Source organism: Antechinus flavipes, chromosome 1 (assembly GCF_016432865.1).
Source record: "Antechinus flavipes isolate AdamAnt ecotype Samford, QLD, Australia chromosome 1, AdamAnt_v2, whole genome shotgun sequence".
Taxonomy (NCBI): Eukaryota; Metazoa; Chordata; class Mammalia; order Dasyuromorphia; family Dasyuridae; genus Antechinus; species Antechinus flavipes.
Genome location: NC_067398.1, coordinates 615,061,231 through 615,076,029, shown reverse-complemented (window position 1 = coordinate 615,076,029; position 14,799 = coordinate 615,061,231). Strand labels below are relative to the sequence as shown.

Genomic DNA, 14,799 nt, shown 5'->3' with positions numbered 1-14,799 from the left:
GGGAAGCTTTCCCTCATATTCTTTCTTTTGGGGCTTCATCAAACAAATCAGTTCTACAGGACATTCCTTCCTAAGCCCTCACTTTCCTGAGTCCTCTCTTCTCCAGGTGACATAGCTCCAATTCTTCCAATCAATTCTCCCTCTCCCGGAGGCAGTTGCCATTAAGTGACTTGCCCAGGGTCACACAGCTAGGAAGGGTTAAGTGCTTGAGACCAGATTTGAACTCGGGTCCTCCTGATTTCAGGGCTGGTGCTCTATCCACTGCTCCACCTAGCTGCCCCTCAGTCAATTCTTAAATAGCATATTCTGTTTGTCTGTTTTCTGGCACGGCAAGTGACATCATGTTAAAGCCCTTGTCAGCAGCCTGGACCCTCTCCTTTGGGGACACTACACCTTATCACATCTTTCCCCAAATATTGATTAATAACTATACTTTGGGTTCAGTCACTTAATTAGTTATGAGTCTATGCTCATCTAGCCCCCAGGTGATTGTGATCCTGTATAGAGTCTTGTAACTAAATATGGGGATCACAAAATTATGATTATCAGTAAATATTTGATTAATATATATCTATTTATTCTGCCTATATACCCAGGGTCATGTAAAAATTTCTCAGGTGAAAAGGGGTCACAAGTAGAAAAAATTTAAGAAGCTCTGATCTAGCCTACATCTCTCCATCTTGTCCACAAGAACAGCAGAGAGATTTTTCCTGTGCAGCATGATAAATGTGGAAATACGTACAGAAGAATTGCACATGTTTAATTTTTATTAGATTACTTATTATCTAGGGGAAGAGATGGGAGAAAGGAGGGAGAAAAATTTGGAACACAAGATTTTGAAAGGATGAATGCTGAAAACCATCTTTGTATGTATTTTGAAAATAAAAAAAACTAGTATTTTAAAAAGGAACAGCAGAGAAACCTCTATCCAATGCTTAGATAAAGTCTATATTTATAGAAGTCTTACAACCCTATCAAAAAGAGAAAAAAGATTAGTTTAAGAATTGTTCTTAATAAAGTAATGCTGGCTTTCTTCAATCACTGGTTCCTATTCTGGATATTCATTAACTTCCTTTTAGTAATACACTCTATACAAGATACCCAAACTGTGAGGTTCTGGGACTCCTTCATTCTACTGTCCAAGTTCCACTCAACAAATTAGTCACACAAAGGAAGAAGAAATGTTCTAAGCTGATACCTTGGTTGTACCTACCATGGCAGTCAGCAAAACAGATTTTCCCAAACCTTCTCGGTCTGCAGAGATCAGCAAAAAAAAAAAGGACATCGGGGTGTTATCTACCTCCCTTGTACCCACTGATCACTAAACCAAGAAGTTTCAGCTGGATAAATATGAAAAGCAACACGGACTGGATGAAGAAAGCCCAGGTGGGCCCACACAGGAAATAGTCATGTGGTCTGAAGTCCACCTGAAGATGGAGGCAGTCTAAAATTTGGATGCTGCAAGAAATCAGTTAGAGGCCAGAGCTGAGGTAAGTTGGCCATGATCATTCAGTTAGTTGGTGTAAAAGATATAATTCAAACCTAGGTTTCCAAACTTTAATTCCAGTGCTATTCTCGGGGACGATAATATCCTTCATCCATTCGTCAAATATCTATAAAATGGCTATTTTCTACAAGGCACCGTGAAAGGTGTTGGGAATCAATCAGTCAGCAATCAGCATCATTTAATAAGTGTTTACCACTGCAAGGAACCGTGGTAGGGTTTGGAGACAGTGAGTGCCTGCTCTCAAAGTGTTTACTCTCTATTTGGGGAGGCAATTTGTGCATAAATAATAATGATGAGTTCTAATGAGTCCAAAGCCAGGACTTTTATACCAGATCATGTTGCATTAGTTTTCTTTGCCTTACATTCTTCTGTACATGTAAAGCAGAGATAAATAAGGATGACGAAGAGAGTTTCCTCTTATCATGATGTTACTGCAAAGTCTTTTATACATTTTCTAAATCTTAAGGCATTCTCTAAGAGAAAAAATGCTGGCTTTGATTCAGAAGTTGTTCAATTGTGTCCAACTCTTTGTGACTCCATTTGGAGTTTTCTTGGCAAAGATACTGGAGTGGTTTGCCATTTCTTCAGCTCATTTTACAGATGAACAAACTGAGGCAAACAGGGTGAAGGGTAACAGCTAGTAAATTGGAAGTCAAGTCTTCTTAACTCCAGACCTGGCACTGTAGCCACTGTACCAGCTAGTTGCCCTTGATTCAGGAGACCTGAGTTCAAATCCTTCCTTACCCCCTACAGGCTGTGTGGCTTAGAGAGATCCCTTAATTTCTTGGGTCTTCAGTAGCCTATGAAATCAGGAGGTTAAACTATACGGCTTCTCTTCCAGCTCTAAATCTAGGACTATAAAACAAAGCAATAGTGACTTAACAATACTCTAATTTGTGGGGTCACAGGAGTTCTTGGTCAGTAAATTAGAGAGTTAAGTCAGCTGGTAAGAGGAAAATTCAGCATTGGAATCCCCAAAGCAAGTGCTGGAGCGCAGTCCAGAAAGGGCAGTTTTTATGGGAAGGGCAACCTTAAGCGAGCCCCTATTACTGTTCTCCCCATGGAGGAGGCTGGTGGGCCCTTTTACACCCCAACACTGAAACCCCAGGCCCCCCCACCGCACAAGGTGCAACTCCTGGGCCTCGGTCACTCCGCTACCCTCCCCCCACACTTACCACGAGGGAGGCTGAGGGGGGAGGGATGACTCACAATGAATACTTTGGTTGGGTCAGAATGCAGCAAGGAGCTTTTAATCTGATGCTGCTGTGAGAGGCTCAGGCAGGCAGGCTTCCAGCCACCGGGAAAACAAGGGCCAGGCCTGCCTCAGGGCCGGGCTAGGTTCGGCCTGCCCAGGACACTCCCCGGACCCCTAGGAGGGTGAGCCAGAACGCTTCCCAAGGTTGGGGAGATGCAGGCCTGCCTTTACAAGGCTGTGTTGGAATTTACCCACAATATCCCTTCAAAGCACTGGCGGAGAAACGATGCTAAAAGCAGCCTATTACCCTTAACCTAAGAGAGCAGTCTCAGAGTAGTCCATGACATTTCCCAGAGGAAAACGGTATTTTTAAAGAGTTCCTCTCCTGGCCCTGGTCGGAAGGATACAGAGAAAGAGCACCGCTATGTGGCCTTGGGCAGATAAATGGCTCGAGCTGTCAAGGTCTCTGTTTTCTCATCTGTAAAATGAGAGAACTAGACTGTGTTCTCTAAAGTCCCTTCAGCTCTCAGTATAGGATACAATTCTCTTAACAACTTTAGAATCGATTGTACGACATGAGACCATGCACAGGAGTGCCCAGCACGGCGTGCCCTCATCGGAGAAGATGCTGGGCTCTATGAGCAAACAGAAATGAATTAACTCAGAAGAAATCCGAGATGCACAGTTACAGTCCACCCCAAATGTCATGGGGACTATTTGTGTCCAACCTGTGGCAGGTCACTCCGAGCACGCACCGGTCTGATCAGTCACAGTCGGACACACTCTAACTGGACTCTAACGTGGTCCTCTTCAAGAATGAAGGACTACAACCAACAGACCAGGATACAATTATTTCTATGATCCCTGAGATCCTATGACGCGACAAGTCCTCTCCCAAATCGGGACTGAAAACAATTGGAATTCAATTTCTAACATCTATCTCTAATACTTCAGATTTGTCCAATCCTAGAACTGTCTCTCCAGGGCACTGTTAGCTAAGTTGCAAACCCTTCACTTCTTTCTTTTTTTTTGGGGGGGGGGGGCAGCAACAGTAATGCATTATCTTTTGTTGGCTTCCTGCTTCCTTCCCTATTAGCTTCCAACACTCCCGCCCTCAAGTCTGGAGAATGCCAGCTTTCTAGCATTGTAGTCAAGGCACCAGAAACTGAAGTTAGGAAGGAGGAAGAGGATGGTGTAAGGGAAGAACAACCACTTCAAAAGTCCTTCAGTGCCCCCGGGGCCAGGAAAATGACAACAAAAATGGCAAAGCCCACCGGGATGGACTGCCACAGCACCCTGGGAATGGAAGCCATACCTTGCGATCCAAACAGGAATAACCCCAAAGTAGCATTTGCGAAAGACAGCTAAATGCTAGCAAAAGGCTGGGCCACAACCTTTTCAGGAGTCCACTTTCCCCGAGGCTTTTTTCCAGTCACACAACTGGCCAAGCCACCCCCACCCTCTCTCCCAAGCCCCTCAGTCTTCAAGGCCCCAGCCAGAAAACCCAGAGCCCAGGGCTGCAGCAATATGGAGCAGTGATATCAGCAGGAGGGAAAGCAAACGGGCCTTCATAGGTCCCAGCAGAGTCAATCCCACCCCCTTTACAGAATCCAGAATCTCCCTTTAAAATTTTAAGACCTTTGCAAATTTATCCAAGGTTCCCTTTCATGGGTGCACATGATGGATAGTTTCTTACGGTTGGGGCTCTCATTTATTTATTTCAAACTGCCATGCAAACTCATTATCCTCTGCACACTATGAGAAACGTGCTAGGATTTACTGAGAAGGAGATGGTGTCTCTCCATGACATGAATGGTCTGAGAACTCTTTTGGGTAAAAGGCTGGAGGGAGGAGGCTTTTGGGTAATCATGCTGTGGATGAGAAATAAGAATATGAATTAGGAAGTTTGGGAAGATAGAAAAAGTGAAATTTGGGACAGGATAACCGGAGACAGCCCCTCTAAACCTATTCCATAACAACAGGAATTTCTTTGGCTTTCTTTCTATCTAGAGAGATTAACAACTTTTAAATTTTAAATGAAAAAAGTTAACAATTTTCTTACCTGAAGAGTTTTCCTCACTCACAGCGTTTGGTAAAGTCTTTTCCTATTAATCAGAAAACAGTATATTAATTACTTCTCTGCCAGCTCCTTTCTCTCCCAACTTCCCTCCCTAATTTGTTCAATGCCAAACTTAAGCCCTTTGGGTGACAATCATTCAGAGTTAGGAATGGATGGGATGATAATTCTGCCTGGTTATCTTTGAACTTCCCATTCCCTATACTAAAATATACTCTATCCTTTACCTCTGTCTCACAGAATCTCTCCTTTCAAAATACCAACTTCTCTTAGGAGCCTTTCCCAATTCTCCCCAACTGTCAGGGTGGTCCTCCTTCTTAAACGACTACGATTTATCTTACATTCATTTAATATAAATGTTCATATCCATATATATGTAAAATAAATGTACATGACACAACACGTGAGCCCTTTCAGATTAGGGAATGTTTATTTTATCTTGACAATGTTTGGCATACTACAGATACTTAATAAATGCTTGATGATTAATTGATGGTGATATTTATGCTTTAGATTGATCCCCCCACCCCACTCTGGTATTTGGTATAGTGGGAAGAGCCTTGATTTTTAGGGTCAGTGGAAGAACAGGGCTCAGATCTCGTTTCCAACATATATGAGGTACATCATCATGGACAAACGACCATCTTTCTGAACAGTATTCTTATCTGTAAAATGAGGGAAGTCAGAATTTGAACACAATATAATTGAGAACAATGTCTGTGATATTTAGCTTTTGGGGATTGTTGCAGGGACCAAATAAGATAACATAGAAAATAGTTTTGTAAATCTTTATAGTGCCATATGAATATTCATTTAATAATTAATTTTAGGGCTAGGAGGGACCTTAGAGATCCATCTAATCCAATCCCTTCATTTTACAGATGACAATAAAGAGAGGTTTTAAAAAAAGAAAATTATTTACAAGGTCACATAAGAAGGGAAACGGCTGAGGCAGAATTTGAACACAGGTCCTTGGACTGTTATCCATTGTTATTTTTGAGTATCTAAGAAGCACGTTTTTAAACTGACTACAAATATGGCTCTACTTGCCAGTGTCTACAGGGTTAATGGGGAGGTATTTTGCTCCTAAAAGAGGCTTACCAGGACCCTAGCAAATCAGTAAATTATGGACTCAGTAGGCTCAATCACACACATCCAGCAGCATACAAAACACATGACAGCCCAGCTGAGCATTCTGCTCTCTCAGTGGGGGTTCTAAGACAGGGAGGTGAACAGAATACATCAGCCATGGCAGACCACTTGGGAGAGGGAGGTCTTGAGAGCAGAACTTTTTTTTCTTAAACCCAAATTTGAATAATAATGGCAATTTTAAAAATGTATTATTACTATTAAACATTAGATCACCTCTTATTTTTGCCAAGTGTTTTTCAACTGTTTCCATCCTGACACTTTCTGTGCATACAGACCAGAGTTACCCTCTCCCTTCCCCCACACCTACCTCCCCCCAAGCTCCAATTGCTGGATTAATAGTCACCCAGAGGCAGACGTGAGAAGAAATGGGAGAGAGAGGGAAGCCAAGGCAACAGCAGTGGGGCTTTTTGCAAACAGATATTTTCTACAGACTCTCAGCTTTGATTAGCATATATTAAGGAAAAGGGCAAAAAAAAAAAAATTGCTAGTCTTCCCTCTGCAAAGAAAGCCTTGAGATCTGTAACCCGATGCCCCATTGCTGGGTGAACTGGGCCCAGGAATAATAATGAGAACTCATTCCAAAAGAGCTTTCAAGTTTACAAAGTGCTTTCTTTGCTCACAACTCTGTGAGGCAGATAGGGGAAGGATTATTCATCTCCCCCTTCCCCAGGTACTGAGAAGTATAGGGACTTTCCCAGCTAGTGGGTTTACTGTCAAAATTTGAATTCATGTACCAGGAAAAAAGGAAAAGTGGAGAGGTAGGAAAGATAATCAGTTCTACATTACTTTCTATCAAAAGATAACAACTGGAGGGGTGGAAGAGTCTTCAGGGGTCATTTAGTTAAACTCTGCCTTCCTTTAACAGAGAATCAGCTAAGGAATGGATGCTTAAGTACACTTGCCCAATATCACAAACAACTTGAACTTGGGTACTGTGATTTCAGGTTCAGGGTTATTTCCACTATATCATGGGGCAATTTTATACACACACACACACACACACACACACACACACACACATGTATATAAAATATTTAAATATCTTACAAATATATAAAATTATAAATATATGCATATATAGTTGACTTAGAAAGATTTGGATTCAAGTCCTTGACTTTGACGTCACAAATCACTTTACTCTTAGAAATCTTGAAATTTGCTACTTGTAAAACTAGAAGATAATAATCACCATACTATTTATCTCTTCAAGCTTTGGAGATTGCTCAGTGGCTAGAGCTAGGTCTGGAGTCAGGAAGATCTGAATTCAAATTCAGCCTTAGGTACTTACTGGGTATGTCATCTCTGGCTGTCTCAATTTCTTCAACTATAAAATGGAGATAACAGTATTTATTACCTACTTTCCAGGACTGTTGTAAGGATCAAATGAGATAATGTTTGTGAAGACCTTATCAAAGAGGTTAAGTTGTTCAATCTTTTTCACTCATATCTGATTCTGATACCATTTGAGATTTTTTTGGTAGTGATAATAGAGTGGTTTGCCATTTCTTTCTTCAGCTCATTTGACAGATGAGGAAACTGAGGCAAACAGGGTTAAGTGACTTGTCCAGGATCACACAGCTAATTAAGTATCTGAGGTCAGATTTGAACCGAAGATGATGAGTTCCTGACAATAGGCCTGGCACTCTATCCACTGCACTATGTACCTGCCTTGGCACATAATAGGTATCACCATAAATGTTAGTTATTATCATCATCGTCATCACTGCATACACCCCAAAGCACTAGATAAATATAAACCATGAATTATTTTCCCTATCATGATTATTATCCTGACTTGGGCTAGCAAAAAGCAGATACCATTATAATAATCTCCTGAGAAATATATATATATATGCTTGATTTCCATTTCTAACAGTCTCTAGTAGGAAAGAGCTGCACTGAAGACCCATCAGTTTGTTTAGAAAAGTCAGTTTCCAGTCTTCTCTGAGGATGAAGACCCTTTTTTATTGTGAAGATATTTCTAAGACCTGCTCATGATAGTACCCTTATTTGTACTCATGTGCTTGAGAACATATGTTGCTGGGTATGGATTCTTAGTGACAAATTCAGAGGTCCCCATTCATTGCCTACAGGTTGGGAGCCACTGGTCTAGAAGTTTGTTACTGGAGTTCTTCCCCTGAGGTTGCCAGGCTGTATATCCACTCTTTGGCAAGAGAAGCAGTAGAAGGAATTTCAGCTTCAGATGATGATCAGACTACCAGAGAATTACAGAATGTCAGAGTTGGAAGGTATCTTAGTGGTCATCCCAATCCAGTCCCAGCTTGGACAAGAGTCCTCTCTATTTCTAGTCTTTTTGTGAAGAATTCCAATGAGGAAAAACCTGTCCATCCATTCATTCCACTTGAAGACATTTCTCATTTTTGCCCGATTTCCACCCTAAATTTTCCTTTTCTGCCCAGAGCTCCTACTTCTGAAATCTGGACTCCAAGAGAATAAAAATGACAACCCTTCAAACACTTCTTGAAGATACCCAATATTCCTGTCCCTGTGATTTTTTTTCCTTATGCAGACTACACATGTCTACTTCCTCAACCAGTCTTCACATGGCAAAAAACTTTGGCCTTTACTATTTTGGTTGTCCCTTCTCAGTACTTCCCAATTAATCCATGTCCCTCCCAGCTCTTACTGGACAGAGGACTCCAGATGTGACCTGGCTGGATGATTTTTTCATCTAGGTCTCTTAAATTCACACAGCAAAGAAAAGTCCAGATTTGCGTTCAGGGCTTCCATGATTCCATGTCCAGAGTCCTCTGCATACTATGACACTGCCTCTCAAGGCCCAGCTCATTCTTTTCCTTCCCCATGATGTTCTCCTCTTCTAATCCACCGCAATCTCATCCAGCTAAATATTCACAGGGTTCACTGTCTGCTCTCCTCTGGCAATTATTCACATGCTCCTCATCAACCACTCTTGTATTATCTCCCTGTCATTTCACTTTTCAATATCTGGCCAGCCCAGCTCCCTTTGTGAGCTTTAGAACAGACAAGTATCTAAAATCATCAGTGAAAACCAGCTTCCACTTATTTGGCATCACATGGTTGCAAAGTAAATCATATATGGCATCATCTCCTGTACTAGGAATCAGTAGATGAACCTGGTTTTTCATGAAAAAAAGAGACTCCATCTCTTCTACTTGGCCCCAGAGGGAAGAATTAAAAAGTGAGAGGTAGGCGAATTCTATTAAAGGAAAAACTTCCTTAAACTAGTAAGAGCTCTCCAAAAGGGCTGCCTTGAAATGTAGTGAGCTCCCTATCCCTGGAGCTCTTTAAGCAGAGGTTAGTCAGAGATGCTGTAAGAGGAATTCATGCTGTAGACTGGGGTCCAACAGGAAGACCTGGGAGACTCCTTAAAACAGGCCCTCAGGAAATGCCTCCTAGCTGGCTTTCCATTAAGAGAACATCTTGGTTCTCAGTTTTCATCTCCATAAAAAAGGGGGATTGAATACGATCTCTAGGGTCTCTTCCAGCACTCAGATTCCAATTCCTTTGTGGAGATCCTACAATTCCAAATCCAGGGTTCCCCAATGCCCCCAACCACCGGCCCCTGGCTAACTCCTCCACTGTACCCTTCCTTTTTTCCTAACAGAGTGCCTCCTACCTAGCACATTGGTCTGACAGATAACAGGTACTCCAGACATCTTTTTGGCTGAGGAGATCAAAGTAGCAGAGCAAATACCTGGGACTGGCCTCAGGCCTGGCTTGGGATCCCGAGTGGTCTGCCTGCCAGGTTCCATGGGGTCCCTCTTTTCATCCTGTGCTCGATCCCTCTCTTCCTCCCTCACCTATGGAGCTGTAATTCTGGCTCTTTGGAGGTCCTGATCATTTCTACAGTGACCACTTGCGATGTGACAAGCATGGGATTGTGACTTCAGCAGGGAATAAAGCAGCAGGACCTGATCAACTCCTAAGCAACGCAGATCCTGTTTGGATGCGAGCGTCCTCGGCACTAAAACAAAAAAACAAATTCCTCCCGGGTAGGGTGTGGGTGCCAAGTCTCAGTCTGAGGCCACATGTGAAAGCAAAGTTCTACTCTGATTCGAGAAGCTCAGGGACTAAGGGGGCAGGGTGACACTCGAATCTTATGGCACAATCACCCCTGGGTGACAACCCAGTCCTGGGTTATGGCAAGCAACTCACTCTGACCAGAGGATTGCCCATGAAACTCCCCCAGAGGCAAATTTTTTTTTGTTCAATATGATTTAAGAATAAAGAAATCAAATCTTTTTAAAAGGAAAAAAGGGAGAATTTTGTGGGTATATATTCTCTCCTTCCTGCAATGTCAGATCTTAGTTTGAGTTTGGGAGAAAGAGCTGGAACTGATTCAGACTTTGTTCAATTGGGGCCTCCGACAAAGGCCTTTGAGCCACCGTGATTGGCTAATTATCCCTTTCAATGCCCAGCTCAATAATGATTAGAATTACTTGACAATGGAGAACACCCAAGCCAGGAAAGCTTCTGCTATCAGCGTTCAGCTCCAGAGAACAACAGCCAGAGAGGCAAAGCTGGGGCACAAGAGAGGGAATAAGAAGTCCTCGAGTTCCAGGTCCTGTCTGGCCCTAAATAATTGAGATTTGGGGCAGGTGGAAAATAAGGCTACAGACAACAACTGCTGGCATTTATAGCGTGCTTCTAAAGTGTGCAAATATGCTTTCTCTGAGTAATCTTCATCTGATCTTTCTAACAATCCTCTGAGATGTCTAGAACAGGTTATATTAGGAAAATGTGGTCAAACTGTTAACCAATGTCAAAGAGAACTTGAGAACTCTGGCTTCTCCTGATTCCAAATTCAGGCTACACCTATGATGGCCACAGGAGATAAGATACTCACCTGTAATCACAGCCTCCGATTTGTGGATTCCCAGGTCCACAGCAATTCCTGTGGTATATTTATACCCATTCCGTCCTGACTCTATTCCCTTCCCCTATTTCAGAGGGCTACTAACTGAAGGCAGCTATTTTTAACCTCTTAAGAATGAACCTCCTTGTAGTGGGAAGATTGGGTGAGAATAGAAAACTCAGCTTAATTTAATATACATTCATGTGCATGCCCTTGCATTTAAGTGCCAAGGATAGGATACAAAATTTGGATGAGACTCAGTGACTCCCCCTCCCTCCCCCAGGAAGCTTACAGTCTTGTAAGGGAAAAGGACCCATGTACAAATAACTATAATATAAAATAATACAGGATAAGGACACGAGAAAAGCACAAAGTGGTTTTGCAGGTTCAGGTTTGTAATGAAACTCAGCAGACCACAGTAGAGAGAGAAGGCAACATGGAGTAAATGGTTCTGAAGCTGATTAAGAATTCAACAGATGTGGGAAGCACTCCATATACACAATTCTAATTGGAAGGGACCTTAGAAATCATTGAATCCAATCCCTTCCATTTTACAGAAGGAAACTGGGCTTGGAAAAGTGAAATAAATTGTTTAGGGCCATGCAGTTAGAGGTGTTTGAGGTATTTGAACTTAAGACTTTCTGAGAATAAGTTCCAACACTCTAGGCAGAACAGCAAGATGCCTTTCTACAGGATGTTTGGACCCTAGAAGATGGGAATCATTCAGAAAAGACTGGGATCTATAATTTAAACGAGCAGATTAGGTGGACAAAGTACAGGCAACAGTAATGTACATGGTATTTTCATAGAAAGAACATTGATCAAACATTTCCATAGTATGATCAAACATTGTTTTTGGTGAGTAAGGGGATGAAATAAGGATGAAGGGGGATATGATTTGTAATTACTAAATATCTGTCCGGACTGGTGGAGCTGTATGGAAGGGAAAATGTCAGAATATGTATACTCTTGAACGCCAGGTTAAAGAGATTAAATTAATGGAGTATATAATAGGGATCTCCTAAAAGTTGTCTGATTACAAAAGAGGCCTCCAAAGGGCCCGCAGGGTGCCACAGAGAGCCAACACTAGATCCAGGGATAATGGATAAGGGGATTATGGGCACCTGAACTCACTAGTAGAAATTTTGGAGTGTTCTGATTAGTAGGATACAAGCGTCATAAGAATAGGCCACAAACAAGAGATCTTTTTACATATATTATCTTATCTTAACCTCTTAACAGTTTTAGGATTCTGGAATGTTGGGAGTTACAAAGGATCTATATAGTCCCAATCTCTTTCTGATTCCCCTGTAGTTTTTACAGATGAAGTACCTGAGATGAAAAGAGCCTCAAAGACCCGAAGTCAACAAAGCTACTTAGTACCAAAGTTGAGATTTGAATTCCTGGATCCCTAGTTGAATGCTTTCCTCACTATATTATATGGTAATTATTTCTTATAAAAAGTACATTCAAACAGGTTCCAACTAGGCCCCAAGTACTAGACTAGTTATGGGGATTAGGATGGGAAGAGATGAGCACAAGGATACTAAGGGGAGGAAGGGAATAAGCATTTATATAGTACTTACTATGTGTTAGGCACTATGCTAACTATTTTATAAATATTACCTCATAGAAACAGTTTTTTCAGGAATTTATAATTTTGATGAGGAAGCAAGAAAATCATAGTCACTTAAAAAAGCTCAAGAAATATCCTGAAACAACATATGTATAAGTGCTGCCTTTAGGTTAGTGCTCTATAGAGTTATTCTGATCTATATCTGGCCCCTGGACTCAGCGGGTCCAGAGAGGCTGGAGACCTTGCACAGTCCTGGCTCTTTCAAATCCCAATTCTCTTGCACATCATGGCATCACCTCCCTGATGTCCTGATCCTCTTCCAGACAAGTCCAGGGTCCAAGGAAGGATAAATAAGAACAGTGCTCTGTAAGAATGGATGATGGAAAGTTTTAGGGATAGGTAGGCTTCCTGGAGGAGGTGGGAGTCTGGAGTTGGACCCTGGAGGACAGAAATCATTTAGAGAAGAGTGAGGGTATCCATGGAGTGGACTGAGTGGGCAAAGTATAGGCTGCAGGAATGTACATGGTATTTTCCTAGAAGGAATACTGCTCACCACCCCCAAACCTGCCTCAAGCTGACTTGTCTCTGAAGCCTTAGCTTACCCCATTTCCTATACTTGAAATTCCCTCCTCCAATCACCCTTGGTCTGACTCCTTAAGATTTTATTAATTCTTTAAAATAAAGCTCAACTGTACATGATTCCTTTGCTGAATACTCTAGCTGGAAAGGATTGCTCTTAATCGGAATTATCTCCCTTCCTACTTTTATGCACTTTGCTATGTTCTAATTTGGTATGTCATCACTTCTTACTCAATAGGATCAAATCAATGAACATTTATTAACCACCTACTATGAGCCTGACACTAGGTTAATTGCCACAACTTAGCTAAGGACTCACGACAGAGATAGAAGAGGCCTCAGAAATAAATTAGTTTAATTTCATCATCTTTCAGATGAGGAAAGAGGTGCAGAAAATGGCATGGACAGGATTTGAACTCAGATTCTCTGAATCTAAATCTAATGTCTTTCCCATGATACCACACTGTGCACATGTCTCTCTCAGATATTCTAAAGTCCCTGACCCTTAAGTGACTTGCCCAGAGTCACACATCTAGTAAATAATCTGAAGCCAGATTTGAATTCGGCAAGAGGACTCTTCCTGAATCCAGGTCCAGCACTCTATCTACTGGGCCATCTCGCTGCCCTAGAAATCAAGGAGACTGCAGTATGGTTGTGTATGACTGCCCCATTAAACATCTCTTTTGCCTCAACTTCCCCATGTATAGAATAGCATTTACCTCCTAGGGTTGTTGTAAGGAAGATATGAGATAAGATTTGTTCTGTAAACCTTAAAGCTCTATATAAATGCTAGCTATCATGATTAAAATAATTATTATTGTTAGACAAAACAATGTTCTGATTTGTTTTCCTCAGCTATACTTCCTTTGTTACAAAGGAATTTCTATAGATACAAGCTGAAGAAATCATTAAGAAGTAATAGTAATGTAAAAAATCAATAAAACACTTTTTTTCCTTAAAAAACTTGCTATTTGATTTAGGGTATCAAGACAATCCAATCCATCTTGTATACCTCTTAAGGGAAAAACCTGCCCAGCCAGAGTTAAAACTCAAAAATAAACTCTGCCAGTTTAAAATTGTGCTTTCTCATCTTCCTCCCAAATGTACTCCTCTGAAGGTCTAATTATAGTGACTTCTATTTTCTTGTAAATAATCACATCTGTCATAACTGATTTAAATGATCCAAGATTCTGAGTTGGCAATCATGACATCCTGAGCCAATGTGTCAATTTTCTCCAACAGGCTGTGAGCAAAAGTTGCATGAGATGGAAGGAAGAAAAAAAAATGAGTCACAGTCCTATAGATGGCAGAGACGCCAATATGTGCATTTTCACAACACAACATCAACACAAACTCTTCAACGTGGTGAATGAGTGTCGTCCCATCTGCAATCTATAGCAACACTAAACTTACATGCCAGCTTCAGAAGGGGGAAAAATCTTAGTGGAAAGCCATTAGTAGAAGAGTCAGCTTGTACATTTATTGGGTCTAAATAGAAACCGTGCTAATATTCACATCGCTTTTTATTCTAATTCTTGGAAAGTAAGAAGGAATGACTGTTACACATGATTCATCGACTACTGAGTCTTAAAGGCTAAATCCTGAGTTTAAGAAATTAACATGTATAGAGACAGGCCTTCAATACATGGTAATCATACCTCTACCTCCTTTCTAATTACCCTTACTAGAAATAGCTGTATTTCTAGTCAGAGAAAAGATGAAAGATGTTTCTTGGGGAGCCCTGCTTTTGGAAATGGGGGAGGGTGAAAGGAAACATTTTTTTCTTGGTCTAGACTTGTTATATAATGGGTGTGGGAAAATTCCCTCTAGTAATCTGGATTGACAGTGTGTCTGT

The 14,799-nt window shown here is 41.4% G+C and overlaps 1 protein-coding gene across 3 annotated transcripts in view; it reads right to left on the bottom strand.

The window, feature by feature from the left end:
* The window catches only part of ZHX2 (zinc fingers and homeoboxes 2), a 215,239-nt gene that overhangs the window by 154,513 nt on the left and 45,927 nt on the right, over positions 1-14,799 (bottom strand). For 2 of the 3 annotated variants that reach the window (XM_051971035.1, XM_051971037.1), the window contains exon 2: positions 4,765-4,807. The exons of the other annotated variant lie outside the window; for it this stretch is intronic. The gene's annotated coding sequence lies outside the window, so the exon portion shown is untranslated. The remainder of the gene's footprint in view (positions 1-4,764; positions 4,808-14,799) is intronic. 3 annotated transcript variants of the gene reach the window in all.